This window comes from Rhincodon typus, chromosome 27, assembly GCF_021869965.1.
Source record: "Rhincodon typus isolate 14 chromosome 27, sRhiTyp1.1, whole genome shotgun sequence".
Classification (NCBI taxonomy): Eukaryota; Metazoa; Chordata; class Chondrichthyes; order Orectolobiformes; family Rhincodontidae; genus Rhincodon; species Rhincodon typus.
Window position 1 is genome coordinate 460,711 of NC_063358.1, and position 5,222 is coordinate 465,932.

The following is a 5,222-nucleotide window of genomic DNA, read 5'->3' on the forward strand; positions in this document are numbered from 1 at the left end:
TACGGTCAGTAGCGGGCAGGGAGTGGGCAGCGGTCAGTGCTGTATGGGTCAGTAGCAGACAGGGAGTGGGCAGCGGTCAGTGCTGTATGGGTCAGTAGCAGGCAGGGAGTGGGCAGCGGTCAGTGCTGTATGGTTAGTAGCAGCAGGCAGGGAGTGGGCAGCGGTCAGTGCTGTATGGTCAGTAACAGGCAGGGAGTGGGCAGCGGTCAGTGCTGTATGGTCAGTAGCAGGCAGGGAGCGGGCAGCAGTCAGTGCTGTGAGGTCAGTGGCAGCAGGCAGGGAGTGGGCAGCGATCAGTGCTGTGTGGGTCAGTAGCAGTGGTCTGGGGGAATAGTGTGTTGTCAGTCAGGGAGGTGCAGACACCGCAGGCAGGGGCCTGCTCCATTAGGTCTAGGAACTGTTCCTCAGCATCAGGCAGAGGTCTGGGATAAATACAGCCTTGGGGGGTCCATCTGTCAATCATTCAGAAATGTGCAAGGGGGACCTGCAGGAATGTGAGAGAGTAAGTTCCTGGAGCAGATGTTCCTTGTAGATTGTCCATTCTGTTGCCACTGTAGACTTGTGGAGGAGGGGGTGAATCTTTAATCTGGTGGATGGGGTGCCAATGAAGTGGGCCACTCACTCCTGGAAGGTGTTGACCTTGTTGATTGTTGTTGGAGCTGCACCCATGCAGGCAGTGGGGGAGAATTCCCTCACACTCCTGGCTTGTGCCCTGTAGTTGGTGGACTGACATCAAAAGCCATCACTGTAACATACTTAATTTCTGACCTGCCATTGTGAATACTGCACTCTTATGGCTGGTCAGGTTCAGTTACTGGTCAATGGTAACTCCCAGGATGTTGATACGGGGGGATTCAGTGATGCTGAGGCTATTGAATGCCAAAGAGCAGTGGTTAGATTCCCGCTTGTTGGAGATGGTCATTGCCTGGTATTTGTGTGCTGCCAATATTACTTGCCACTTATCAGCTGATCAGCTATCCGTAGGTGGTCACAAACTGTTGTATAGCCTCAGGAGTTCAAAATGGAACAGAACACTGTACAAACATTAATGAAAATCCCCACTTCCAACGTTCTCATGTAGCAGCTGATGATGGCCAGGCTTGGTGCACTGTCCTGACGTAGTCCTGCCAGTGATGTACTGAGGCAGAGCTAATTGGCCTCCAACAACTACAACCAGCTTCCTTGGTGCTGGGTATAACTCTTTGTTTCACTTTTAACTATGATGATTCATTTTTATTTTTTGTGCCCATTAATGTGACAGTATCATTGCTGGAGAGTAGAAAATTAACATAAAGTAAGAAGAAGATAATCTGGTTGACCAATTGCTGAGTAATGGAAAAGAAAGCCATAGAACTGCAGATGCTAGAAATCAGAAACAAATGCAGAAACTGCCAGAAAAGCTCAGCAGGTCTGGCAGCATCTGTAGAGCAAAAGCAGAGTCCGGGTCCAGTGACCCTTTATCAGAACTGATCTCCTCCTCCTGTCACCTGTAAGCATTTCCCACTTGATCACTGTGAATTCTTACAACTCTGACCATTGCTCCTTATTGAGTCTCAAGTGTGTCAGTGAGACCAATTTGTGGTAAATTATTGTGCTATGGGCACATCCTTGTTGGAGGTTGTTTAAAGTTGGACAATGTTATTTTTGATTACATTTCATTATTTCCCTGGGAAACTTGAATCCTGACCTTTGATATTGAAAGATTCTGTACCAATCAGAACCTTTGTGCCATTCAATTCCACTGTTCTAAAAAGATCATTAAAAAATCAGCTATTGAAATGAAATACCAATGCACTATCACCCTATATTTTGTACAGTTTCAAACATTTCCATTTTCCTTTCAGTTTCCTTTCTCATTCATATCCTCAACCGTCAACCACAACTCTCTTCTATACAGTGTCGAGGTGCTTCACAAATCATACAGAATGGACACTAACCATGGAAGGAATACTATAGTACGGTTTAAGATGCAAACAGTCATATTGGACTTGAGACGTTAACTGTTTCTCTCTCCACAGATGCTGCCAGACCTGCTGAGTTTTCCCAGCAACTTCTCTTTTTATTTCAGATTTCCAGCATCTGCTGGATTTTGCTTTTATTTTAAGGAACTTTAGGATCTGTGTTAAAACACTTGGTCATATGGCCATTTTAAATAATGATTTCAAAGAGGAGTGAGAGATGAAGAGATTGGGGACGGAATTGTAGGGTTTCCACCCCTGATACCATAGCTGATAATGGTGAGGTGAAGTAAGGGAGGATGCACAGGAGGTCATAAACGAACAAACAAATTAGGAGCAGAAGACGCCATTTGGCCCCTCATTCTCATTCCCCCATCAATTACACCCTGGCTGATTTATTTATGTTTCAAATTCCACACGCACACCTACCCCCAGTAACCCTCAATACCGTTACCTATAAACAATCTATCTATCATTGCCGTAAAAATAATCAATCCCCACCATCTTCTGATCAGTGTTTCCTCTAAACCAAGTTTCTCTGAGGTTCCAGGCATGTGTACAGAGTCTGCCCATTGAAATAAAAAAAATTACAACACTGAAAATTACAGGCCGATTAGCCTAACCTCAGTTGTGGGTAAGATTTTAGAGTCCATCGTGAAGGATGAGATTTCTGAACACTTGGAAATGCATGGTAAAATAGGGCAAAGTCAACATGGTTTCATCAAGGGGAGGTCATGCCTGACAAATCTGTTAGAATTCTTTGAGGAAGTAATGAGCAGGTTAGACCAAGGAGAGCCAATGGGTGTTATCTACCTGGATTTCAAGAAGGCCTTTGACAAGGTGCCACACAGGAGGCTGCTGAGTAAGACAAGGGCCCATGGCGTTAGAGGCAAGGTGCTAGCATGGATAGAAGATTGGCAGAAAGCAGACAGTGGAGATAAAAGGGTCTTTCTCAGGATGGCAGCCAGTGACAAGTGGTCCACACGGGTCAGTGTTGGGACCATAACTTTTCACTTTATACATTAATGATCTAGATGAAGGAACTGTGGGCATTCTGGCTAAGTTTGCAGATGATACAAAGATAGGTGGAGGGACAGGTAGTATTGAGGAGGCGGGGAGGCTGCAGAAGGATTTTGACAGGTTAGGAAAGTGGGCAAAGAAGTGGCAGATGGATTACAATGTGGGAAAGTGTGAGGTCATGCACCTTGGTAAGAAGAATAAAAGCATGGACTATTTTCTAAATGGAAAGAAAATTCAGAAATCTGAAGTGCAAAGAGACTTGGGAGTTCTAGTCCAGGATTCTCTCAAGGTAAACTTGCAGGTTGAGTCACTAGTCAGGAAGGCAAATACAATGTGGGCATTTATTTTGAGATGACTCAAATATAAAAGCAGGGATACTTCTGAGGCTTTATAAGGCTCTGGTCAGGCCACATTTGGAGTATTGTGTACAGTTTTGGGCCCCATATCTCATGAAGGGTGTACTGGCCCTGGAGCGGGTTCAGAGAAGGTTCACGAGAACGGTCCCAGGAATGAAAGGCTTAACATATGAGCAACGCTTGAGGACTCTGGGACTATACTCATTGTAGTGTAGAAGGATAAGGGGGGAATTGAAACTTACAGAATACTGAATGGCCTGGACAGAGTGCATGTTGGGAAGATGTTTCCATTGGTTGGAGAGACTAGGACCCGAGGGCACAGCCTTAGAGTAAAGGGAAGATCTTTCAGATCAAAGATAAGGAGAAACTTCTTCAGTCAGAGAGTGGTGAATCTATGGAATTCACTGCCACAAAATGCTGTGGAGGCCAGGTCATTGAGTACATTTAAGACTGAGATAGATAGGTTCTCGATTATCAAGGGGATCAAGGGTTACGGGGAGAAAGTGGGAGAATAGGGTTGAGAAACTTATCAGCCATGATTGAATAGTGGAGCAGACTCAATGAGCTGAATGGCCTAATTTCTGTTATTGTGTTTTAAGGTCTTATGGTCTTATTGTTTCTGAGGCAGGGAGTTCCAAAGTCTGTCAACCATTGAGAGAAAAAAAATCTCATCCCTATCCTGAAAGGCTAGAGCTGGAGGACTGCAAAGATATTGGAGGATTGCACAGCTAGTCAAAATTATAGAGAGAGGGAGGGGAGACTCTATGGAGGGACCATACCTTTTTTAGCTTTGATTTGAATCCTGCTTGTTGCAATATTGCTACTTTCCTTCATCATTGTTCGTAGCTTTTCATTAATTTAGGAAGATCCTGGTGACACCATCTTGCCCCCAGTTCTATTGACAAGGAAAAGGTGGAGGAGGGGACAAACTGAGTTTCTTTCACAGAGAATTGGCAAGTCTACAACTAACTTTTTTTTTGTCATAACCATTCTGTCATTCTCTGATTGGTTACTTGTTGCTGCTAAGTGGATAGTTGCCTTTATTGTGCAGGTGGAATTGTGTTGGGGAGCCCACTAGACGGGAACCTCTAATCTGCATTCCCCTTGTATATTCCACATCTCCCATGTATCCTCCATAGTTGCTAACCCAGTATCCACTATGGGCAAACCTCTAGAGCTGCATAACTGCAGTGGTATTTGTTTGAAATGGACTTGAAAAAAATATTCTGACAATCTAACAGAGCTATCTCTCAAATACACAGGGCAAGGAAAAATACGGATCCATTGAAAAAAGGTTGAATTCCCTCAAGTGGACATTCAATTCTGAAAACAAACATCCATTCAGAAACTATATCACAAACAATAGTTCTTTACAAACTCTGAAAACTGTCAATCAAACTCTATACACAACTACCTGCAGAGTTAACACCTTCAGCTACTTTTGAAACTCAGGCATTCAAAATAAACTCAACTATCAAAACAAAGCATAACACATGCAGATCATGATTCCAACTGAAACTGTAAGGACAGTTTGGGGATTTTGCCACCAGATGGCCTGTCATTGAAAACAGTGGTAGGTATTTTTTTTAATCTCCAAGTCTAAGCAGCAGGTCCTTTTATTTTTAAAGTTAATACACCACAAGCATTTAAATCACTTCAGATCCCAATATAAGCATTTCCAGGTTCTGTTTTCTACAGGATTGATGCTTTTTCTTTGTCCTATGAGAAAATGACTTTCATGTGTCTCAATAATTAGACAATGTTGGTCAATGTAATTATCAATTTACCCTTGCAGCTCTTAGCCTAGTGGTCAATGCTCAACTTGGAACACAACAACTAGTAAGTTGGTAAAGCAGTTAACTAGGCCTAGACTAGTGTATTATCACTA